Genomic DNA, 26,640 nt, shown 5'->3' with positions numbered 1-26,640 from the left:
AGATGGATAACTTAGGATGTTGGTGGGTGAGGAGTGTTAAGGACAAACTAGCCAGGCAAAAGGAACAAGGAGGGGGGTTGTATACTGGATAGGATGGTCAAGGTGGGCCTCCAATAAAGAGGAAATGAGACAGGTTGATTCTGGTGGCAGGGAATTCAAAATACACTAGCAACCTGGCGTAGATACCAGGTAAGACAATGTCCACAACGACTGGAGAAAAACAAGTTGTCTAACGGCGTGATGGATAGAAGGAAGAGGAAGGGAGTTAAAGAAATGAGGTTGCTAGTCTGTAGAATCTTGTAAAAAAAAAAGTTCGATGGTCTATTCATTCTATATGTTAAATAAAAAAAATATTGGAACGCCTTCAATGAAAAAACTGTTGGTCTAAACTGTTGAAGAATTGGCCCTTTATTCTTGCTTAATCTCTGTATCCACAAAACAAATAGCATACTGAGGAGTGTCTCCACCTCTCCCTGGGGACCTAGGTCCCAGCTCTCTTCTGTTCTCTAAGGATTACTGGAGGTCTGTTTATGAGTAATGCATATTATTCCAGTGGTAACACTTTTATGTTGCTTTCTGTGACTTGTAAACAAGTGAAAACCAGCCATGTCATTAAATGTGTTGGGTTATGAGGACATGAGAATTTTACTCGTTAGCAAAACTTCTCTCAGTAGACCCTTATGACTTTGCAAATCTAACCATGAACCCCAGAGCCAGTGAATGTTTCCTGTTCTGGAATATGGGTGAGTGTGGACTTAGTAACCTGTAAAGTCATGTTCTGTTTAAAAATCTTCTCTCTCCAAGGAATAATGTCCTGTGCTTCCTAATGTTATCTGAGCAGAGGTCAAATAAGCAATTATCCATGCTTTCTGCCTTCGTGTAAGGCATGAATAATTCATAGAAGGTCCAGCAAAATGGGAACAGTATGTCCTTTAGCTTAGTCTGTGAGCTCCAGGCAGCTAGGATGCATGTAGCAGAAAGGTTTCCAAGGACAGATTCTAGCTTTCTACCCTCTTACTTCCACTGGCCTTGAAGAACTCTGTCAAACATTGAAGTGTATAGAATACTGTGTGTTTGCCCAATATCAGAGTCTAAGGGCACTAAGATTCAGATGGGTCAATGCCTGTCCCAGAGTGATGTAAGGCAGGGCTAACAACCCATTCTCTAAATTCTGGGGTGAGGCTTCCCTTCTTTTTGCCTTTATTTTTGGTAAATATTCTGCCTCATAAGACAAGAGATGGCCGAAAATATTTGGTAGGGAATGACAGAGAAATCATAAAGTAAAAGTTTTTGTCACTTTTCATATAATCATTTTTGAAATTATAATTACAACACTTTCCTACTTCCTTTTTATCCCTCCAGTCCCTCCTATGTACCCACCCATCCTGTTTTCTGTCAAGTTTATGGCCTCTTTTTCTTTCATTGTTGTTGTACATATATGTATATGTAATGACTATTCCTGGTTTTCAACTTGACTATATATGCAATGAGCTACAATCCAGAATTGGAGGGCTTTGGTCTAGATCTTGAGTCTGGATCTTGGCATGGAGATCTTGAGGTATAGTGGCCACAAAAAGCTTTGGCCCAGATAAGATAGTACATACCTTTCCCAGGAGACTGAGGCAAGGATATCTCTGAATTCAAGGTCAGCCTGGGACAAAGCACATCCCAGATCTAGGCGTGGTGTTATACACCTTTAATCTGGGCCACACCTTCTGCTGGAGACCTCCTTAAGGACAACGGAAGAAGGAAGAGTTCACTCTTCTTTACTGCTTAAAGTGGTATTTGGCAGAGTAAGGAGAGTGGAAAACCTTAAAGTGATACAATAGTGACAGGAGAGCTCGAACTATCCCTATCTGCAGACAATATGATGCTATACATTATAGAGCCTCCAGAGTCTACCAAAAACACTTACAGAAATGATAAACAATTTCAACAGTGGAACAGGATGCATAATTAACGTTCACAAACCAATAGCTTTTCTATAGCCCACCAACAAACCTACAAAGAGTCCATGGACACACTCCCATTCACAGTAGCCTCAAAAGAAAGAAAATATCTAGTAATAACCTAACCAAGGGGATAAAAGACTTCATGACAAAGCATTTTCAACAAATGATGCTGGGACAACTTGATATATACATGTAGAAGAATAAAATTAGATCCACACTTATTACCTTGCACAAAAACTAAGTAGTTCCTAAGGGATAGGAGACTTGACTGTGAAATCTGCAGCACTAAAACTGCTAAAGGAAAACAGGAAATACCTACATAATGTAGGTGTAGGAAAGGACTTTCTGGACAGGACTCCATTTTACCAGGGAACTGTGGCCAATGACTGACAAGTGAGACTTCGCAAAACTAAAAGGCTTCTGCATAGGTAAGAAAAAAAAAGTCACTCAAATGAAGAACAAGCTAACAGAATGGGAGAGGATCTTCCCAGATGGACGACTGTCCACATATGTAAAGAATTAAAAACAAGAAGAGTAGTATAAAAATGACCCTTTCAATAGTGGGCTTGGGATTTGAACAGAGCATTTTCAAGAGAAGAAATAAAAATAGTTAATAAATATCTCCCCCAAAAAAGTCCATTGGTCCTAAGAATTAGAGAAATGCAAATCAAAACAAACAACAGAAGATCAACAAAACAGCAGACAACAAACAGATACTGGACAGGATGGATGTGTGTTGTGGTTTGCCCTGGAGTTATCTGTATTTTGATGCTAATTCCACTGCCCCAAGGACAGCTGCCTAGTCAAGTACTCAGAAGTCAGCTGACTTCACCAGAACCACCTCCCCATTGAATTTGTAAAGTACAGGTGAGGGGCAGGTACAGGATAGAAGGAAGCCTGTCATTGGAGGAGAAGGAAGGATGGGCAGAAGAGAAGTTTGAAGGAAGAGGAGGAGACTAGAAGAGAGAGGAGGAGTCAGGACAGAGGAGAGAGAGTGGGGAGAAGCCATGGCAGGTGATGTTAAGATTCTGCTCTGTGTATTTACAGGTTGTTGTCAATGTTCTTAAGGGATGGATGGTACCGGGCTTTGTATGTTTAAGTGGGCAATTATATCTTACCAATTGAGTCAAAGATTATTGTGTTGTGTGTTCTTTTATGTGAAGGTTTGAGTGTAGGAAAGTGTGTGGCAGCAAGAGACACTGGGCCGCCAAGGAGTGGGGATGTGTTTCCACCAAGATATCTAGCAGATATCTTGGGGCACCGAGGTGTAGACCCAGTGGGGTAAAAGACCACTATACCTCTTTATTTTTATACTTTTACAACAACAGATGTGGGGAAAGGAGACTGGGAATTACTGTTGGTGCAACAACTAGAGAAATCAGGGTGGTTTTCAAAGAAACTTAAATACAAATCTTCCATATGACCCAGCTTCACCACTCCTTGGCATCGGTCCTAGGGACCCAATTCGCTACTCCATGGATACTTGCTCAGTCCTGTTTCTGATGCTGTAGTCAAAATAGCTAGAAAACAGAGACGATCTAAATGCCCAACAACTGGCCAATGAATAACGAAACATGGCGTATACAAACTATGAGACGCAGTAGATGAACATTCGCAGCCCAGTGATATCTAAAAGTTGAAAACGTTTCAGTATCCTGGACAGTAATGTAATACGCGTGTTTAGATGTTTGGACAATATTGCAAGATCAAGCATCAACATGATGGCCAGACAGTGCTAGCATGTGCTTTCAATGCTAGCACTAGGGAAGTAGAGGCAGGTGGCTATGAGTCCCAGGCCAGCCTGGTCTACAGAGCTAGCCTGCCTCTATAGCCAAAGCTACATAAATAACACAAACAAAGGAATCAACATGACACATGGTCACTATCAGGTTGTTCTAGAAAGTCTGTTAGAATGACGCTCTGTGAGCCGTGGTGAAATGAAAAACAGAATCATGAACTTTGTGTGGTGGTTTTGCTCATAGATCTGAGTGCTTGGTGGCGAGGGAGTGGCACTCTTTGAAAGGATTAGGAGGTGTGGCCTTGTTGGAGGAGGTGTGTCACTTTGAGGTTTCAAAGAGCCCATTCATTGCAAGGCAGAGTCTCTCTTCCTGGTGCCTGTGGATCCAGATACAGAACTTGCTGCTACTTCTCCAGCCCCGTGTCTGCCACACTTCCCATCATCATGGCAATGGACTAAACTTTTGCAACTGCAAGCCAGCTCTAATTAAATGCTTTCTTTTATAAGAGTTGCCGTGGTTATGGTGTCTCTTCACTGCAGTAGAACACTAAGACCGAGGGTAAACTAATAGTGAGGATGTCTGAAATGTCGTACAGAGTCATGTGATCTATGTAACTACAATTATATAAAATACATTAAAGTCTGTGTACCCATAGTTTACACAATGTTCCATCCAATAGCCATAAACAAACAAAAATTCCAGCGCCAGGCATGAGAAGCCTGAAAACGTTTTATGGATAGCAGAGAACCTTGAAAGTATGAGGCATTGTTTGATGGTTGGTTGGTTGGTTTGAGACAGAAGTCTTTTCTCTATAGCCCTGGCTGCCCACTGTCCTGGAACTCATGAATGTAGACCAGGCTGGCCTTGAATTCACAGAGATCTGCCTGCCTCTGCCTCTGGAGTGTTGAAATTAAAGGTAGGCACTACCACACTACAGAAAGTAGGACTCTGGAAGACCATTAGTTTGAGCAGGGGCTTCCTAGTACATCAAACTCTCGCTCCTTCTGCTTCAGCTTCCTGAGTGCGCTGTTGGCTTATTATTGAATCTCTCTGCTCATCTGTTGCAAGGGTGGGGGTGGGGGTGGGGTGAGATTTACTCTGGCCACAGCATGCTTGTGCAAGTCAGAGGACAGCTAGCAGGAGTCGGTTCCTTCCTTTGTTCAGCCTGGGGAATTGAACCTATATCTTTTTTTAAAAATTGGATATTTTTTAATTTACATTTCAAATGGTATCCCCTTTCCTGGTTTCTTGTCTATAACCTCTCTATCCCGTCCCCTGCCCCCTTCTTCTATGAGGGTGCCCCCCCAACCACTCACCCCTTCCTGCCTCCCCGCTCTGACATTCCCCTACAATGGGGGGGGGGTGTCCAGCCTTGGCAGGATGAAGGGCTTTTCCTCCCTCTGGTGCCCAACCAGGCCATCTTCTGCTACATATGGGCCTGTCCATGTGTACTCTTTGGATGGTGGTTTAGTCCCTGGGAGTTCTGGTTGGTTGGTATTGTTGTTCTTATGGGGTTGCAAACCCCTTCAGCTCCTTCAATCCTTTCTCTAACTCCTCTAATGGGGACCCCGTTCTTGGTTCAATGGTTGGCTGTGAGCATCTGCCTCTGTATTTGTCATGAGCTGGCAGAGCCTCTCAGGAGACAGCTATATCAGGCTCCTGTCAGCATGCACTTCTTGGCATCAGCAATAGTGTCTGGGTTTGGTGGTTGTATGTATGTGGGCTGGATCCCAGGTGAGGCAGGCTTTGGATGCTCTTTCCTTCAGTCTCCACTCCAAACTTTGTCTCCATATCTCCTCCTATAAATATTTTTGTTCCCCCTTTTAAGAAGGACTGAAGTATCCATACTTTGGTAGTCCTTTTTGAGCTTCATGTGGTCTGTGGATTGTATCTTTTGGTAATTTGAGCATTTGGGCTAATATCCACTTATCAATGAGTGCATACCATGTGTGTTTTTCTGTGATTGGGTTAGCTCACTCAGGATGATATTTTCCAGTTTCATCCATTTGCCTACGAATTTCATAAAGTCATTGTTTTTGATAGCTGAGTAATATTCCATTGTGTAGATGTACCACATTTTCTGTATCCATTCCTTTGTTGAAGGGCATCTGGGATCTTTCCAGCTTCTGGCTATTATAAATAAGGCTGCGATGAACATAGTGGAGCACGTGTCTTTGTTATATGTTGGATGCTTTTGGGTATATGCCCAAGAGAGTTATAGCTGGGTCTATTTCCAATTTTCTGAGGAACCTCCAGATTGATTTTCAGAGGGGTTGTACCAGCTTGCAATCCCACCAACAATGGAGGAGTGTTCCTCTTTCTCCACATCCTCACCAGCATCTGTTGCCACCTGAGTTTTTATCTTGGCCATTCTCACTGGTGTGAGGTGCAATCTCAGGGCTGTTTTGATTTGCATTTCCCTAATGACTAAGGATGTTGAATATTGTTCTAGGTACTTCTCAGCCATTCGATACTCCTCAGTTGATAATTCTTTGTTTAGCTCTGTACCCCATTTTTAATAGGGTTATTTGATTCTCTGGATTCTAACTTCTTGAGTTCTTTGTATGTATTGGATATTAGCCCTCTATCAGATGTATGAACCTGTGTCTTTAGGCTTGGCGGCAAGCACATTTACCTGTATAACTGCCATATTCACCCTTGCTGTCTTTAATATAAATACTTCTAGACCCAGTGCATTAGAAATAGCAATAGAAGATTAATTCTCTAAAAATGACAGGATAAAAATCAGAGGCATTCCGTCTTATAGCCTGAAAAAACAAACAAACAAACAAACAAACAAACAAACAAACAAACAAACCCCAAAAGATCCCGAAAAGATCTTAGGTCATTTGCTCTTGTCATTTATTGATTTTTGTCACTAGGTGTCCCCTCGGTTAGTAAATCAGATGTGGCCAAGCCAAATGAGTGTAAGGAAAGTAGTCAGCAGCTAACAAGATGCCTTTCTGCCAGGTGTGTGTGTGTGTACGCGCGCACATATACTTGTGTGTGTTTGTGTATGTGTGAGTGTGCCTGTGTGTGAGTATGTACCTGTGTGTGTGCTTGTGTTTTTGTGTATGTGTGAATGTGATTGTGCCTCTGTGTGTGTGTGTGTGTGTGTGTGTGTGTGTGTGTGTGTGTTGGTGGGGGGAGGGCACTGGAGGAGGTGCCTACGTTCGGCAGATATTGCCTTTTAACCCAGGCCTTCTTGCTGGAGACTGGCTATCATTAGAATGAAGAAATTACATGCAAAAGGCACATTGTCAAAATCCAATTTCCACTCCGAGAAATGAGTATGGCCCAGAATAGATCCAGAACGTGATTAAACTGCAGGCTGGGCCTCTGGAGGGAGACTGGGCTGGCTCAGGTCCAGCAAGGAGCAGACTAAGCCTCTCTCTGGGCCTACTCAGGGCACAACATTGAAGGGAGGTCCTTTGCAGGCCAACCTGAGAAACTGGACTGCCTGTGTCACTTCAGGTGAGTTCTTATCTTAACAAACCAAAGACAATTTTATGACAGATTGCCAGGATTCAGACAGCCAAAGGCATGCCTGCTGCTGGCCCACATTATTCTTTATCCTATGGCTCAATCACCTGGCCCTGGAGGATTCTTTCCGTAGATGGCCTTTAGGGGCATTGAGAATGTGATTGCCATCAGAACAAGTCAAAGATGGGAAGGCACTGTATCTGTTCGATAGGAGTGCCGCTGGGCAAATGCTAACCACTGCTTGAGGTTTCTTTCCTGATCTCCTTCACTCCATCTCACTCCCCATCCCAGCTATCTTAGAGTCATAGCAAAACTCCCAGGGATACCTGAGCAGAAACAGAGTCCTCAACCCCCAAAAGACAAGTTCTAGAGTACCAGAGAAATTGTGCCAACGGTGTGCAAGTAGTATACCCATCCATGATCGAAGCCTGGCTTAGCTCCTTGTTGTTACCCTTGGGAGCGAGCCAGCAGGTGGAAAAAGGAAGGGGATATGGCCGGCTTTGTTTGTGCAGCTGGAAACTCTTGAGTCTGTTCTTCTAAAACCTTTAAACACCCTGGTCATAAGGTCACCCTGGAGCAAGGTGGAGGTTGGGAGCGATGGAGCCTGGAAGCGTGGAAGTGAGTTGGTAGATGTTAGCAGTTAAGTGAGAGGAGTGGACAGAAGTTTCGCATAGCATCAGGTGGCCATGTCTGAGTGGTGTCTCTGATCCAGCATCTGTACCTTTTCAGAGCCACTGGCTGGAAATGAATCAAGGAAGGAGAAAGGGTGGCCCCAAGTTTCCCAGCACAGGTACCCCCGAGGGAGCTTGCATGTTGAGGCAGAAGAACTGGAATCTGGGCAGAGCATCCAGATTGCTGTGGAAATGTGGATATGGACGGTCGTGGCTGATGGGAGACTGGGAAATCATTGAAGATCTCCTGATAGTTGGATGCAGCCAGATCGCTCCAGCTCTAGGAATCATTTAAAGCCTCAACTGTCCACCTCGTCTTTCTGTCTCTGCGAAAGATGGAATGAAAACCAGCAAGGGTTCTGAATGACTTGACCCAACAGCTGACATGGTTGACAAGGCAGATGTCCTTCAAGAGCTCAGGTTTCCATTCAACTAAAATACAAATGGTTTCTCTTAAGGAACCGTGTGCTTTCCACTCCTGTGGCCTTCACACTGACACCTCTACGGTTGGAATATGAAGTGTCTCCTACAGGCAAATACGTTGCACTCTTACTTCCCAACTATTGGCGTTATTCTGGGAAGTGGTGGAAAGTTTGGAAGATGGAGCCTCGATGGAGCAAGGAGGTCACTGGGGCACGCCCTTGGCAGGATGCCTTCATCCCTGGTCCCATCTTTGCCTTCTCTTCTTCTTGGCTGGCAGGAGGTGAGCAGCAGAGTTCTCCTTAGTCCTTAGTCCTTAGTGCCTTAGTCCACACACTTGGCCACAGAGGCACTAACCACGCACAGACTCCTTTGAAACCATGAGCCCAAAATCAATCCTTCTTCTCATTAGATTGCTTATGTATCTGTCACAGAAAACGAAAGCTGACTGACACAATGTCTGCCGTGCAGTAAGCATTCAGCAGAGACGGACGGAGGAGGCTTGCGAGCAAACTTGTTGGGACAGATCTCTCCTGTTTGGTGCCTGAGAGAGAGAGGGTCCAGGCTGGCCTCAAACTTGCGAGCTTCCTGCCCCAGCCTCCCAAGTGCTGGGATTATAAATATATACCATCCAGACCCAACAGGTCTCAGGGAGGATGACAGAACTCAAGGAATCTGTCTCTTAAACAGAGATGGTATTATGTCATCGTCGAAGTGGTTTTGTAACTTGTGGTCAGGGAGGATGTACTTGCCACCCTCTTCTCCCCTTGCATTTTGGTTCTTGTGCTCAATTCTTACCAGTGGTGCCATTTCCTGCTGTTTAGATTCAGGATTTTGTGGTTGGTTTTCTGCTTCCTCTCATGCTCATGTGACCGGAAGTAGAGAACTTTAGCAAACAAGAGGAAAGAGGGAAAATGCATCACATTTTAAAAAGGATTTATTTATTTATTTATTTATTTATTTATTTATTTATTTATTTATTTATTTATTTATTTATACATTCCAGATATTATTACCCTCTCAGTCCACCCCTGGACATCCACATCCCATATCTCCTCCCCATCCTCCCAGTCTCCACAAGGATGTCCCCACCCCCACCCACCCCACCAGACCTCTAAACTCCCTGGGGCCTCCAGTCTTTTGAGGATTAGGTGCATCGTCTCTGACTAAACCCAGATCCGGGAGTCCTCTGCTGTGTATGTGCCAGAGGCCTCATCTCAGCTGGTGTCTGCTGCCTGGTTGGTGATCCAGTGTCTGAGAGATGTCAGGGGTCCAGGCTAATTGAGACTGTAGGTTCTTCTACAGGGTTGCCCTCCTCCTCAGCTTCCTCCAGCTTTTCCCTAATTCAATAGAGGAGTCAGCAGCTTCTGTCCATTGGTTGGGTGCACATCTGCATCTGACTTTTTCAGCTGCTTGTTGGGTCTTTTGGAGGGCAGTCAGGATAGGTCCCTTTTTGTGGACACCCCATTGAGCTGGGTCCCACTTTGGGCTGTCGCTGGACCTCCTTTTCCTCAGGCTCTTCTCTGTTTCTATCCCTGCATTTCTTTTAGACAGGAAGAATTATGGGTCAGGGCTTTGACCGTGGGATAGGAACCCCATCTCTCATGATGCCTTGTCTTTCTGCTGAAAAGGTGGTTTCAATAAGTTCCTTCTCCCCACTGTAGGGCATTTCATTTAGGGCCCCCCACTTTTAGTCCTGGAGGTCCCTGCCTCACCTTTTGAAGAGTGTTCTGTAAGGGAGCAACTTCCCTTACAAGGGTGAGAAATAATCCTCTGTTGAATTAAGCCACTGAGAGTTCTGGATTCACCCTCAATGCAAGCACACCGATGACCCTGACTAATAGGATAAAATGTTCTCTGTTCACGCACGACAGAGGCAGCATCATTAGTGAAGTGGGCACAGTGTTCTGAGTGTGTGGTGGCTAGAATTCGGTTCGTTATCTTGAAATCGATAAGATGTGGGATCAAATGAGGAAAAAGAGGCCGGTTCCATCCAATTCGTGTTGTCATGAGAAAGACGTTTGAGCTCCTTCATTCTCTCATGCTCGGAGAAAAGAGAGAGCTCAAACTCATCCACAGGACACACAGGAAGGGGGATTCCAAAGACACCTTTCTGTGTTAATCCCTTCGAAGGCCTAGCCAAGAGGTATTCCATCTGACTCTAGATACTGGTGTTGTTTATCTCTGTCAAGAACTGATCCTGGGATAAAGCATCGAGGCATGCATGTGCTCAGTGCTACACAGAGAGAGTGAGGCCTTAAAACGGACCTTACTCACAAAGCAGGAAGAGGTTGATGAACCCAGGAGTCAAGCCTGACGTAGTTGCCCTTGCGGCCGTCATTGCAGTCATTCCGTGGTCGCTCTAACAACCCTGTGAAATACAAAAACATTTGGTGACTTAGGCACGTAGTAGGAATTATTCTTCAGCCTTTAAAGGAAAACATTCAGAAATGGGAAGCCAAAAGAAACCTTTTCTATTCTGAACACGAATGTACGTTAAAGACAGTATGCTAACAAAAGAAGGCAGGCATGAGGACAACCAGGAGTTTCACTTCCTTGTGGTTCCTAGACTAACTCATTCACTAGAAGGCTGAATGGTGGTTGGAGGGTGGAGGGATGGAAAGCTTCTCCTCAAGGGGGTTTACTTAGGGGAGACACAAGTGCTCTGGAGACAAATGGTGGAGGCCGCAATGCAGTGAGCCTCTACTTCATGCCTCTAAACTATAAACTCGAGGTGGTAAAAATGACAAATTGTGCATTGTACTGCTTTTACCAGATTCCCCATTTTTTTCTCAGCTTTTCTTACATGGAGGAAAGGGACTTGGGAAGTTGAAGGAAATGTTTGACATGTTTCAGGGACGTGGGGATAGAAGAGTGCCACCCTGGGGAGTTGCAGTTTCTTGATGCTGCTCAGTGCATTGTTAATGTCCTGTGAAAGTTGAAGGCATGGTCCTTGGCCTTTGGCAGTATTGAGAGATTTAAGTATTTGAGTATTAAGACAATTTGGAAGAAGGACACGGTAAAAGGAATCCTGGGGTCTGAGGTGTGCCCTGAAAGGTCCTGATCTCTTCTTTCTCCTCTCCGTAGTCCCTTCCTGCCTTGAGGTAAGCTGGCTGACTCCATCACACATCCTATTATGATTCTCTTCCTCACCAGAGGCCCAAACACGCAAAGCCCACTGTTTGTTGGTCTGAAGCCTCTGAATCTGTGAGCCATGTTCAACCTTTCTTCTTTGTAAGTTGATGGCTTCAGGCATTTTTATCATAGCAATAAAAAGCTGACCAACACCTACACTGATAAACCCTCTGCTATGGCTGCCCCCACCCCCCACTCCCGAACTCAAAGGCAATAGTGAGTAAAACATAAAAGTGAAGCATTGTGGGAGACAACTCAAGGAAGGGCGCTGTGAGAGTCTGAGAGCACAGGACAGGAATATCGGGAGAAAAGCCAGTCTGTCCAGATCTTAACAGATTGGTAGTAATTCAGCTTAGAGAGTAGGTGGAGAGAGGCTGGGTTGCAGTTCAGTTGATAGAGTACTTGCTTAGCATGCATGGAGCCCCTGGATTTGTGGGGCTTCTGTAAACCTAGCAGTTGGGAGGCAGGAGAATCTGAAGGTCAAGAACGAAGGGTGGGAGATGACGGACTGAATAAAGCACATTTGATAACTGGCCTGACAACTGGAGTCTGGGCCTCCAGAACCCACGTAAAAAGCCGCATAGGCATGGCTGCCGCCTGTCACCAAGAGATCCCCAGGGCTACCAAGCTAGCCCAAGTAGCTGGAATGAGTAACTCTGGGTTCACTGGGAGACCTTAAAGTGGTGAGAGATTAAGAAGACATCCTTCAACAAGTTTGGGCCTCCACACATGTGTGTACACATATGCACACAGTCACGAATGCCCACATGTCAATGAACATACACACAGAGACAACATCCCCACTCCCAGATATGCAAAGGAAAAAAGTAAGCTCATCCTGAGGACATATATAGTTCAGAGGCCATGCAGGGCAGCAGAGGGCCTGGCTTGCTGGGCCTTGAGTAGTGAGAGTTGGAAGACCAATCTAGGCAGAGGAGAAGATTCAAGAGCGGAAGAAGCTAGGGCTGAGTCAGATAAATAAGAGACTAAACACGATTTCTTCTTTGTTTAAGTAACATTTGAGTTTTAGGATAGCTTCAGATCCCCTAGACACCGCAAAGGTGACACAGAAGACACAGACAGCCCCCACCTAGTTCCTGTTCTCAGCACTGATGAGCCAGTCCTGACAGACGGCAATGAACTGGTCTGTAAATGTCCAGATTTCAGCCGTTTTCCTCATATCCTTTTCTTCTTTCAGGAGTTCATCCAAGTTTGCGTTCATCCAGTGTGGCAGAGGAGTGTGAAGCTCCCATGTACCCTACCTGCTATTCTCATTCTCACTGACAGTTAGTATTGATACAGTTGTTACATTGATCATATTGATACATTGCTACAGTAGATGGATGAGCCAGTATTGATACACTGCCATTAGCTGTGTTCAGATTTTCTTTTCCATCTCATAGTTTCAACCAGAATCCCACATTACATTTTTTAAGACTTTAAATCTGATTAATTGATTAACTAGGTTATTGATTGAGTGTGTGTGTGTGTGTGTGTGTGTGTGTGTGTGTGTGTGTGTGATCTTTGTGTATATGTGCTGGGTCCCAAGGATCAAACTCAAGCTCTCAAGCTTTACCCAGGTGTCTTTATCTGCTGGGCCATTTCCCTGGCCTCATGATCCTGCCTCACATTTGCTTTTAAGTTACATTGATTCCTTTCAGTGTGACAGTTTCACAGTGTGTTAAAGTCTTGATTTAATGACTCAGACAATTTTGAGAGGTATAGGTCAGGTATCTGGGAAACCAAGCTTCCCTGTCCTTCCCTGTTTCCTCCCCCTCCTTTTCTTCTTCCTCCCCCAGTTCCCTCACTATCACCGGAATCACACCTCAAATCCCTCCTGCCTCAGTCTCTTATACTATAGGGGCACATCATGATGCCTACTGTAAGAATCAGTGAGTCAAATCCAGGATCATGCATACTGTGCCAGACATCCTTGGCTTTGGCTTGTCTGGTGTCCTTCTCAAAGTTAGCCTTAGCTTCCTGGTTTTTGGAGGAAGCCCTCAGCAGCAAGATGCCTGCTCTCTCGTCAGACCGTGAATGTCTGCTCCCAACCTGCCTCTTCACCACTGATGTCAGTCATAGTCGCTGGGCCAAAGGACACCGCACCATTGTCTGGAATTGAGCATTGCAGTTTTGAGTAAGGAATGTTGACTGTGTGAAAACTGTATTTTAAGAAAATGCTTGCCACACAGATGTGAGAGCTTGAGTTTGGATCTATAGCGCTCATGCAGAAAGCCAGCTGCAGCAGTTAAACTAAGCAGCTCTGGGAGAGTGGGGGCAGGGGGACTGGACCCCTGGGACTTACTGCCAGTTGGCCTGCCAAATTAGTGAGCTCCAATTACCTACACCTGAACACAGAGGGGTGCGTGTGTGTGTGTGTGTGTGTGTGTGTGTGTGTGTGTGTGTGTGTGTGTTGTACAGAAAATGGTATTGTGAACTGAAAGGTCCACTCGTGGCTTATATACTAAGTTGGAGCACCGTGACCTGACACTGATCTAGATGATTCGTGGGACTTTCCTCATAGATGCTTCTTGCACACCAATTAACCCAGCAGAAGCTAGAAAACACTGTGTGTCAGAAGTGCATTTAGTCGGAGGGGCTGCTGAACATCAGAGCTGGGCAGCGCAGTCCGCTGCCGAGTACTGGTTGTCCCTCTGTGACCACATGACTCACTGTCACTACCCAGCATCTTGAGAGATGGCGCCACATCTTGCTATCTCAGAGAAAGCTCCAATTTTAACATCAATGCATACTTCTTACTGAATGTGCGTCCAGTTTACACCACTGTGAAATCAGAAACCATAGGTCAAGTGTCTGTGGACTGTGGACTGTGTCTATTTACTTGACTCCCATTTGACTGACAAGGGAACTGGAGCTTTCAGAGGACATATTATCCATTAACATTACACAACCAAGAAGTGGTCAAACTTGTCTCTGAAGTAAAGAAGTGTGCCTCCAGATGTCTACTTTATCACTGTGTCATCGGGGTATCACCCACTATCACCCGGGCCCTGTTAGAATGCACTTAGGTACCAGGGTTCAAATTCGGAGTTGGATTCCCCACTCCCACCTCCAGAGACTCTGTCCCAGTGGTTTGATGGCAAGACCTAAGCTCTCTATTTCAGATTGATTTATTTAAGTGTGAGTATGTGGCCTGCATGTCTGTTGGGCATTCCATGCATGCCTGCTGTCCATGGAGGTCAGAAGAAGACACTGGACTTCCTGTTACTAGAATTATGGATGTGGACCACCGTGTCGGTGCTGGGAACTGAACTCTGGTCCTCTGCAAGAGCTACAGGCGCTCTTCACTCCTGAGCCACGTTCCCAGGCTATGAGCCCATGAGAACCAAAAACAAAGAGTCACTTAGGATGTTCAGGGAACCTTGTAACCATTACACCCCTGAGTGGTGGCCTGAAGCTTTATCTGGGCAGAGAGAGCACAAAAATGACACTCCTGGGGATACTGGCAGCACTCCATAACTGTCTGGATGCAGAGACAACGAGGTGCAGGTGGCACATAGCCTAGTAACGGAGGAAATGTCTATATCTGTGACGGGGACACTGCTATAGGGGAGAAGAGATGATGAAGACTTGAACTTGATTTTGAGATGAGGTAGATTTGTCCTGGGAGGGAATTCCCACCAGAGGTTCTCCTAGAGACCTGACAAGCTAAAGACACCCCAGGTAGATGAGTTTTCTGTTTAAAGTCACAAGGAAGTGAGCTCATTTTAGACCTAGCAGGAGGGGGCAAAGGAATCCGGTTCTCAGACCACTCTTCTGGTAAACAGTGAATGAACCAGACCCCACCACTTACCTCATCAGTAGGCTACTATTGTCAGTGGGGAGTAACAGAACTGGAAGTATTTAGGGACACTGGGGGCATCTCCTGTGTCTTCTAAATGGTGTCCTGAGGCTGGACTCATGTATCCTCAAAGCTGGGATGGTGGATTCAGAGCCACCCTATCTCAAGACAGGAACCCAGAAAGTGACATGATGGCTAAGCCCCTGCCTTGGCAAGGTGTGTCTCAGAAGCGTTTCTGCCCGGGATTCAGGCCCTCACAGCAGCCCTGCAACAGAAAATGGATATCACACTTTTTTCCTGGCCAACCACATGGTTCTGTTTGCTCTAGCGATCATTTTCTTAATTCTGATACTTGGCACCTGCTGGGACCAAGCTCACGCCAGGCCCTGTTTCCACACCTGCTCTTTCCTGACCTGTAATAACCTTTTCTCTTGTTCCCAGGACCTGCCCTGCTCCTGGGACTCTGCCAGCCTTCACCAGCCAGGAGGCACCTCCTCCAGCCTATGGTTGGAAAAGGCAACTGGGTGGGCCCATAATGCTTTGCTTTGGGCCAATTCTGTCATTAAGGAAGAGAAAGAAAACCCAACCCACACACTTTTGTCAATGTTTGCTGGAACCTACGTAGACTTCTTGTTGAGCGGTTAGCTGTTGACGTTCTCGAAAGAGAGTTTCAGAAAAGGCTGGCCGAGGTTGTCAGTTGAAATCTCTAATATTTGGGCCCCAAACTGTTGGTTTCTGCACACTTGTGTCTTCCACAGGGCCCGCATTCAATCTCCAGCAGCCACTTATGGTGGCTCCCAACTGTCTGTAAGTCCAGTCTCAGGGGATTGGACACTCTCCTTTTGTTTCTGGTGACAGTGCATACACGTGGTATACATACTTGTAGGCAAAACACCCATACCCTCAAAACAATAGAGTAAAAAATTAATTGATATTACCCTGTATTATGTGTTCCGTTTTAACGTTAATGAGTTAGTCGAGTGAACTCATTCTCTGTCTTTGTGTCTCTGTGTCACTATTTCTCTCTCTCTCTCTCTCTCTCTCTCTCTCTCTCTCTCTCTCTCCCTCCCTCCCTCCCTCCCTCCCTCCCTTCCTCCCTCCTTCCTTCCCTTCCTCCTTCTCACTCTCTCTCCCTCTTTGCCCCCATTCCCTTCTATTTTCATTTGGAAGCAATTTTAATCCCCGAGAAAGCAGTTCAAGGACCTCCTGTAGGCTCTCTACACATTCCACGTTTTAATACTTTCCTCATTTGCCTTAGGGTCGCTCTGAGGAATTGCTCCTGTCATGCCGACATCCTGTGGGCATTCACTTAGCTCCTGAAGACCAGTAGGCAGCACACGCACTAACACCTAATTCTTCCGTGTATTTTCCAAGGACACAGACACTTTCTCCCGTCACATTTAGGACGTCGTCACATTTAGGAACTTTAACATTGACTTTGGCACATTTATTTTAAGTTTGTGTTCTAGCTTCATGCATTAGTTCAATAGCTAACCTTACAGCAATCTGTTTTTCTGGCAGCAGATTCAGCCCAGGATCCATATTACATTTAGTTTCCCCATCTTTGCAATCTCCTTTAATTTGAAACACTCCCTAACCTTATTACATCCGGGTAATACAATAATGTTCTTCCATTTAGGTTTGTCTGAGCTTCCTCATGGCTAGATTTAATTTTGTTTGCCCAAATGCCACAGAGCATCCCATTCGAAGGACCAGTTTGCTTCTCTGTCCCTTCAATCCCTCAGGGGTTGTCTAGGAATATAGGTTCTCATGAAAGAAAAGAATTCAAGGCCTTTTCTTTCTTTAAAAATGTAATTTTTCTTTTTCTAAAAACATAAATAGAAAAAAATGTATTTTCTTTCCTAGCTTTCTGCCCATGTAAGAATGCCAAACTGCTTCTCTAAAAGCAGTGCTATCTCTAAAAGCTTTGGAATGTTCCTACTTGCAATGGCTTGAATGAGAATGGCCCCATAGGCTCATATGTCTGAGTGCTTAGTCCCAAGTCATCCCTAATTTCCTGTTTGGGAAGGATTAGGCTTGGCCTTGTCACTGGAGTGGGCTTCGAGGTTTCAAAAGCCCATGCCAGGACCAACCTCCCTCCCCCTCTCTTTCTCTCTCTCTCTCTCTCTCTCTCTCTCTCATCAGGATATAAGCTGTCAGCTACTGCTTCAGTGTCATGCCTGCCTGCCTGTCATTACACTCCCTGTTGTGAAAAATATGGACCAACTTTCTGAACATTTAAGGACGTCTCTGCAGGCTTATATTTTCCAAAACCTACTTTTTTTTTTTTTTTCTGGTTCTTTTTTTCGGAGCTGGGGACCGAACCCAGGGCCTTGCGCTCCCTAGGCAAGCGCTCTACCATTGAGCTAAATCCCCAACCCCCAAAACCTACTTTTAATAAGGGCTATATAATGCTTCAACCTCCCTTCTAGCCCACCACCCACCAGAAGTAGTGTAAAGGAAAGGTTAATAGAGCAAAGGAAGATGTGGACCTGTTTAGAAATAGTTCTTTGAAGTCAATCCAATCTGTGTTGTCAGGATATCAGCAGTTCAGTTCACACAAAGCAGCAGCAGCAGCAGCAGCTTGATCCACTCACAAACACCATTCACGAATCAACAGTGGCAGTTCAGTCCAGAAGAAACTGCAAGGCTCTGATAATCAGTCTGAGGCCATGGAAACCTCAAGAAGCTGAAAGAACACCACCAGGAGTTCTTTGGTGTGTTTCTCTTTACAAAGTCACAACAAACAGTGACCAGCAAAAGGTAGCAAGGTGAACCAATACCACAAAGTGTCATCAGCAAAGACCGGTGTCAGCAAAGTCCAATGATGACTAACGGAGTAGCAAGACATACCAATACCACACAATGTTGTCCACTGTCTGTTGGGTTATATTTATACCCTTTCCAAACATCACATGTTCTCTCAAGTGTCTACTCCAACAAAATATCACTAGCCCTTTTCCCAGGCTGCTTCCAGAAAAACACCACATGTCTTTTCTCAGCAAAACATCCTCTCATAAGACAGTTTCCAGAAAAATATGATAGAACCACGTCTCCCAAGAAACCAGAAATTTCCACTTCAAGTTCCTCATTTAAATGCTCCTCTTTATAACTTGCCTTGGTCATGGTGTCTCTTCACAGCAATAGAAAAGTAACTAAGTCACTACTCTAATTCATAATCACAGATGGATTTTTCAGTAACTCTGTTACTACTGCAGATGAAAGTAAACAGTAAGTGGTGACACGTGAGGTCATCAATCAATGACATCATGATATCTGTAAGACTTCCACCCAACAACAACAGAATACACTTAAGAAAACCACATGCACAAAATATTTACCAATGTAGATCACATTCTATCTGCAATACACATCTCATGTCTCAGTCAATGTTAAAAGACAAACAAAGTGTGTGCTCTGGCCACAATAAAGCTAAACAATAAATTAATTACAGAAAGACTTCTTAAAATATTTGAAAATGTTTTGAAACTACTTGGAACCTTTCAAATATTTGAAAACTAAATAGCATGCTTCTAAATATCCCTGGAATCAAGGGAACCAGATAAATCAGAGAGTGGTTTGAATTGAAGGAAACTGGAAAAAATACAGTAAAATCTATGGGGTATGATAGCAAAGCTATGGGCTAAATGTATGCTATGGAGTAAATGTATTTTTCCCATAGGACTATATGTGGATATAGTGTTTATATATATGCGTGTAATATGCAGCATGAATTACATATTATGTACACACAAACTTTCAAATAATCGGAGTTGCAGACTGTTGGTAAGGAAGTTCTAAGTGGGGGGTAAGGAGATGGCTTAGCTGTAAAGTGCATTTGTTGTTCTTGCAGAGAATCTGAGTCCAGTTCCCATGCCTGGCCACTTACCAACCTGTATAACTCCAAGTCTAGGGGACCCAAGAAACTTATCTAGCTTCCTTAGTATACATACATACATACATACATACATACATACATACATACAAGCAGGCAAAACATTTATGCACATAAAATAAGTAAATCTGGAAAAAAAAAGACATTACCAAGTGTCCCTGGACCCTTGAACCAGGTGCAATGGTTGAAGGTCCCATATAGCAGTTGAGTGATGTCTGAAACAGAAAACTGCCATTATTATCCCATTTCATCACATGTAACTGCCCCCTCCATGGTTCAATACAAATCCATTTCATCACCACAAGGACCTAGTTAGTGTAACCTCTTTAGCCACTCCCTATTGTAGCTGGTCTTTGCTACTTTGTGGGTTTTTCCGACCCTTTATCCCCCTGGTTTCACCCACTATCACTAGATAGGAGAGAAAGAAGGAGAGAGAGAGAAAGGGGGGTGGGGTGGGAGAGAGAGAGAGAGAGAGAGAGAGAGAGAGAGAGAGAGAACTAACAAACCACAACCAGCTCCCCTGAACCACCACCAACCACCAACCTCACTTCTCAGGGCCCTCAAATTTATATACCTTCTGAAAAGTTCCTAGAATTCCAAATGCCATACAATCACAGAAACTACCTGTAGCCAGCAAAACCATGCCTCTGCTAGCTCATGAGGCAAATCATAGTCAGGCCCCAAAGCAGCCCTACATCCCCACACCTGTGATTAAAACAAAACCATGTCCTTATAAAATTTCTGTGTTTTTTTTTAAAAGAAACCAAAATTCCAGAATTTTCACTACATCCTACTGTTCCCCTCTCCATTTTTCCTGACTCCAGGCAACCGCTAATCTGTTACCCACCTCAATGATTTTGTTATTTCAAGAATGTTATATAAATGGGGCCATCTTGCAGGAACTCTGTAAGGTTAAGTGTTTGGTTTTCTCTTTAGTGTAAAGCCCTTGTTAATTCGAATACACATGGCCATTTGGATTGATTCCAACGTTGGCAATGATGAACAATTAGGTTCTGTAAAATAGTTATACACAGGTTTCATGTGGATATAAACTTTCATATCTCTTGAGTCATATCTCATATCTAAGAGGAATGGCCAAGTTTTGTGAAATGTGAATTTTAAAAGGTTTTAAAATCGTATTGGTTTACTTATTATTTACTTAGTGTGTAGATATATGTCTGTGTGAAGTGCGTGTGTCACAGTGCACAAGTGAAGGTCAGAGGGAGAATTTATGGGAGCCCATTCTCTCCTTCCACCCTGAGGGCTCTGGGGATCAAACTCGGGTCATCAGGCTTGGCTACAGGTGCCTTTTAGCCACTCAGCCATCCCAACCCCTGAAACTTGAATTTTTTTATCCTTAAAAGAAACATCTTGAGCTGGGGAAACAGCTCAGTGACTAAACTACTTGCCATGAGAGCCCGAGTTCAAATTCCCATAACCCTCATGAGCCCGGCATGGTGCCGCACTTCTCTAGGCTTGCTTCTGTTGTGAGAGATGGACGGCAGAGACAGAGGATTTCACTGGCCAGCCAGCCTGCCGCACAGATCAGAGAACACAAAAAGACTCTGCCTCAAAGTGGCTCGCTCTCTCTCTCTCTCTCTCTCTCTCTCTCTCCATTCCACCTCCTTCTCCATATCTTTCTCCCTCTCCCTACCCCCCTCTTTCTTCACATACAAAGTAAGTATAAAATAAATAAACGAAAGAAAAAAAAAAGAAACTTCCCAGTTGTTTGCCAGCGGCCACACCACATTCATTCGCTTCAGACAAGTTCCTTTTCCTTGCCAGCGCTTGGTGATTTCAGGTTTGTTTTGTTTTGTTTTGATGTTCTCATAAGTGTGAAGGGACATTTCACTGCTTTGATGTGAATTTATTCAAACACATTTGACAAAAAGAACCTCAGCTTGAAGAAAAAGTACTCAGGTCTTCTTTGTTTTTCCATTTCTCAGCTGACGTGGGAAAGAACACACAGAGCTACCGGCCCCAAATCCTTGCCACAGGAATCTGGAAACTGGAGGCCACCTGCTTGTCCACTGTTTCAGAGACTGACGGTTGCCACCTAGTCCCAGTAAGGTGTGGCACTCATAGCTTGCCAGTCTGGTTCCTCAAGGCTGTGTATATAAAGTCAGGCTGCTATAAATTTGGGTAGGGAGCAGCTCAGGCTGAGATGCTTTGCAGAGCAGGGAAACTGAGGATAGATGGAGAAACCAGGTAAGGAACCTGCCCAGGGGAGGACTTAGAAGCTGGCACTTCACCTACTTCAGTTCACTAGAGTGAGGGCAGAGACACCCAGAAGACTGGAAAGGTCAGAAGGTCAACACATCATTCCACTGAGTGATCAAGAACCCAGGAAACACACATCAGAATTAACACAAGGTTATCAACCACCTGCCAGAGAAGGAACAGGGAACTAAAAACTCATAGAAACCACAAGCACAGCAGCCACTCGCCCGGAGACAGCCATGAGATGGAGCCCTTAATTCTGAAGTAATCCTCTGTAGCCACATGACATTTCTTTCCTTCTGGGAAGGCACCCAGCCCCTGGGTGAGGCTCCCAGGTCTACAGGTTGGGCCAGTAGCTATGTGTGGTACCTTGGGAGCTGTGGTTGAGCACAGCTCTAGTTCCCGCTGTCCCAGAGCATCAGGCAGAAGGCTTTTATCTCTCCTGTGGTCATTACATATTTACTGGCCCTATAGAGTTTAAAATGCAAAGAAGCTGATAAGAAGTGTCAGGTTTAAAGCAGCTAAGGAGTGTCTGGATTAAATTCAAGTTCACCATTAAGTTCTATTTCATCTGTAGGCTACGGCTTCTTGGTTCTTTTATTTTTATTATTGTTGCTTTAGAATGTTTTAGAGTCAGATGGCTCAGCAGGTAAAGGCCCTTGTCACCAAGCCTAGTGGCCCCGGTTTGATCTCCAGTGTGTACATGGTGGAAAAGCAAGAACCAATTCCCAAACCTTCTTCTTTGACCCCAACACAAAAGCCACGGCACAAGTACACCCACACATATTCATATGCATAATGAGTAAATTAATGTAGGAAAATATTTTAATCTCTCAGAAAATCCTATTACTTGACATAGAAATTTGCATATCTGCAGAGTACAGTATGGTATTTCAACACACAGGTACAATAAGGATGATCAAACCAGTCTAATAAAGGAAACTTTTCTTTAGATTCTGCTCCCTTTATTTATATTTAAACTACTTTTTAAAATTCCTTAAATGTGGTCCTGGAATGGTAAAAGTTCTAGGACTGCGTAAATATCTGCCAGTGTCTGAAACTCTAAACCTTCCCTGAAGAAGCTTCCTGTGAGCAGGGGCAGAGCGTTCTCCGTTCTTCAGTCGGCGGTTTCTTCAGTGTATCGAGATTGTAATAATTTCCTTTGTATCCGGGATGGGATAACTGCATTCCGCCCCAGATGAGAGTTATGAGGAGACCTCTTGGTTTTCCTACTTCAGGCTTTCACCTGCCCTCGCTCCTATCTGGGAACTGCACCCACATTGCCCTTTGTGGAACAGACCACACAGCGGGTCCTCCCGTGTGCACATTTGAGCCCTTACAACGAACCAAGAGCAACCGGAAGTTAGGAAGCTGGAATCAATCCCCTTGGAAGGATAAAGAGAGGCAAACAAACCCAGGAACTCAAGTAAGGAGCCCAGGAAACTCTAGACACAATGAAAAGCTCTTTGAGCTGGGACCGGCACCGGCAATCTGTCCTGACCTTGTTAAGAGAAAACCTGCTGACAAATTATACTTAACAAGTTTGGGTGCCGAATGAGAATGAAGAGCGATTTGTGTCAGGTGGCTGTCAGAATGAGAAGAGTTCACATATCTCCTCAGGGCATCATGGGCGGACAGCACCCAGGGGCGGGAGAGGGAGGTGCGCAGGAAAGTTGTCTGGACTGGTGCCAGCTGGGCGTTTGCCTTCTTGGAAAATGGTCTGATCAGTTGGCAGTCTGTGATTGGCTGGAGCTTGGCTGTGGCGATCGGTTCAGGTTCAGCTTGTCTTTACAAACAGTCCTAAACTCATCTTTAAGTGTCTTTACCTGTAAAGTTAAGCTGCAGTTCCCAAGCAGACATTCAGTGCCAGCAAGCATCCTCACCCCAAAACAAAGGATTTGAGCAAGTGCGGGAGGGGCGTCTTACCCCAGGGTCCGGATAAAGGCATTATGTAATGATTTGAAAAAAACAAATACTTGTCAATTAAAAAGTAAGTATCACCCTAATTAGAGGAACGTACATTCCTCAGATGAGTCCACAGATGCCATTTTCGGAAGAAGGTTATTACTTTCCACAATGAAGTGTGTTCACTCTCCAGTGAATTCCGGAGGGCTCCATCACTGCTGATTGAGGTGGAAATCTGTTTTGAGAGCTGTTCTCCTTAGTTCTCCCCCACTCTCCCACTGTCTTCTCAGGAACTCTGAGCTGTTGTTCTCAGCCCTATCAAAGGCTGAGGAAGCTAGTAGAACCATATCGCGGGGTGGAAGTTTGTGTGTGTTGTGGGGAGCAAAGCCTCACACTACAGTGACTCAAACCTTGGCAGGTCCTGAAGACAGGGAAAGCTTTGGCTTGAGGGTTTCTGGTCTGCATTTCCCCAGAAAAGCCTCTAGCAGGTTAGGTAGGTGGGAGAACAGGGCCGGTTGGAGTGCTTCCGGCAACAATTTCTTTAGGCTAAGCTACACTTGCTTTAAAGTGATGGTGCCAGACTAGGCATTGGTGGTAGACTTAGGAGACTGAAGCAGGACAGCTGGAACTCAAGAACAGCGTGGGCTACAAAAAGAGCATGGGTCAGCCTGCGACCATGTCTCTAAACATCAAGGCTGATATTGGGCACCGTGGTTCTTCTCTGGAACACATAACGGTCCAGGAAGAAAGAAGAACCATCTACAGGTAGTAGATCCTGTAGTAACTCTCCCTCTAAGTGGAGTGAATGAAGAGGTAGGTTCATGCCAATAATCATGAGGCGAACTCCAGGTTTCTTGTATCAGCTACTTTGTGTGTGTGTGTGAAGTCAAAGCAACTTAGATTTCAACACATGGACGAGAGCAGTCTATGTCTCCACCCCACCCCATCCACCTCTTCTTACCCTAGTGTTTGATATCTTACTTGGCAAAAAATGTCTACTTTGTTGTTGAACACACATCGAAGTCCAAGCTTGCAGCAAAATCCCTCCCCTGCAAATGATTAGCGTGTCCTCTTTCCTGATCATCAGCAGAGCCTAGAAACTGACTGTGGCAAGGAGAGAAAGAAGGGGAGAATGACGAGGACCTGGGAGGAGGAGGACCACCCACCCCAGAGTCTGATTGGAACCTCCCACCTGATGAGAAGCAACAGTTCCATCATGATTGACAATATAAGCCGTGAAGCCTGCTGACATGGGAATGATACTCCTGTGCATATACATATTTTTCTATATACATGTTTTATATGGAAATAGCAGTGACCCAGCCTCGAGGCCTAAACTTCTATGACCTCGAGTAGAGCTTTTTCCTTTGCCCACTAATTTTCTGGGGGGAAACAAGTCTACTGACTTTGTTTATAGTAAGGACCTCCTACCTTCCAGCTCCCTTGTGGTACCGATTACCTTGCTATGTGCTTCTTGGGAACCAGCCTGTGAACCTCCTTACATTCTCTAATAACCCTTCCAAATGAACAGCTTCAAGACCCATCAAGACTTTATATATGACTGTTGTAAAGACAGTGACACATCTCTTGCATAAGCCCACACTCCTGCTATAGGGTGCCTCTGTCTTTCTTTCTTAGTCTCTCTCTTAACCCTTGTGCTTACAGCAGAAGTTTAATGGGTGGGTGCATCTGAGTTTTCTATGAGCCCGGCCTACATAGGGAGTTCAAGGCCAGCCAAGGCCATGGTTGAGAGACATCATCTTAAAAACAAAACAGCAGCAGAAAAGAAAACCCACTGTTTAAAATATCTTTTAAGGTACCCAGTTCTGCATCGCTCTGGTTACTCCTGAATATCTCTTCTGCACCAAGTTCACTACTCCCTGTGTGGACTGAGCTGAGCTCCTGAGGATGCTGTGGGGAGACCAAGTGGAGCTTGGTCTCAGTCCCTGTCTCCATCAACAGTGGGAGTGGAGCTCCCGGTTTACTCTCTCCTTGACTTTCATTTCACACATCCAAGAAGAGCGTCATCCCCCGAGTTGACTCCCATTTATCTCTTTTCATCCAAGCTTAAAAGGCAAACCTCCTTCCCATAAAGGGCTGGTCCAAGGTACCTCTCAGATATCCTGCAGATTCTCCGATCCCCCAGTATTCCTCAGTAGACAACTGCTACTATGCATATCAATGGTGGTACACACACTGCCTTAGAGTATCTAGGACAACCTGCTAGGTGGCTGGAGATGGGACACCCCACACTTTTGAACCTCTCTTTGGTGATTAACCACACTTGTAATCCGACAAAACATACACAGAAACAAGTCACTGCTTCACGTTTGCACTTGGCATGGTTTGGTTTTTATGTCACAAAGTCATACTTGTGATCACCTTTCTAGGACCATTCCATGGATCCCATTCACTTTCACCTCTCATTAAAAATAAATAAAAATTACATTTTCCTGGGGTATGTGAGATGCCTCAGTGGGTGAAGGTGCCTGATGACTGAGTTTGTGTGATAACTAAGTTTAAATTCTTGTGTTTAAGAGATTTATAAAATCCCCCAAAATGCCTCTAGCCACTTGCCCAAGGTCAGATAACTCCCAGGAATGCTGGGGGCTGTTGTTCATGTAAGAAAACAAGCCACTGTTTTCCCTTCTGTAAACAGGGTCAGTTGCTCCAAGTACATAGGATGTGCTCGCTCACACATAGGTGGGAGGTATGTGGGCGGGAAGTATGTCAGGAGGTATGCTCATCCCGAATTGGATGAAGGTGGGATCCTTGTGGGGTTTGCCATTGTAATTCATCCTGGCCAGTATTTAATAAATCTTGTTTCAAATTTGACTTAAAAATTGTGGCAGTGGTTGTCTTAGTCAGGGTTTCTATTCCTGCACAGACATCATGACCAAGAAGAAAGTTGAGGAGGAAAGGGTTTATTCAGCTTACACTTCCACATCGCTGTTCATCACCAAAGGAAGTCAGGACTGGAGGTCAAGCAGGTCAGGAAGCAGGAGCTGATGCAGAGGCCGTGGAGGGATGTTACTTACTGGCTTGTTCAGCTTGATTTCTTATAGAACCCAAGACCACCAGCCCAGAGACAGCACCGCCTACAATGGGCTGGGTCCTCCCACCTTGATCACCAGTTGAGAAGATGCCCTACAGCTGGGTCTCATGGAGGCATTTCCACAACTGAGGCTCCTTCTTGTGTCAAGTTGATACACAAAACCAGCCAGTACAGTGGTCTTAACTCTTACCTGGTCGGATTAACATTTGGCCACATGGTGAAAGGAGAGAACCAAGTCCTTCAGGTCAAACCTCCATAGTTCCTGACAGACTAGGAGCTAGATTTCTGGATAGGCAGCCAGGGAGAGGAGGGGGCATGACAAAGTAATGAAGATGGTAAACTTCCAAGATGGCTGGCTTCCTA

At 44.9% G+C, this 26,640-nt stretch overlaps 1 protein-coding gene; it reads right to left on the bottom strand.

The window, feature by feature from the left end:
* Positions 1-26,640, bottom strand: part of Erich1 (glutamate-rich 1) — a gene marked incomplete at its 5' end in the record, with an annotated part of 52,793,804 nt that overhangs the window by 29,590,366 nt on the left and 23,176,798 nt on the right.

The sequence above is a fragment of the Rattus norvegicus genome, chromosome 16, assembly GCF_021556685.1.
Source record: "Rattus norvegicus strain SHRSP/BbbUtx chromosome 16, alternate assembly SHRSP_T2T, whole genome shotgun sequence".
NCBI lineage: Eukaryota > Metazoa > Chordata > Mammalia > Rodentia > Muridae > Rattus > Rattus norvegicus.
Note: the sequence above shows the minus strand (reverse complement) of the source record. Positions and strands in the feature narration are given on the sequence as shown.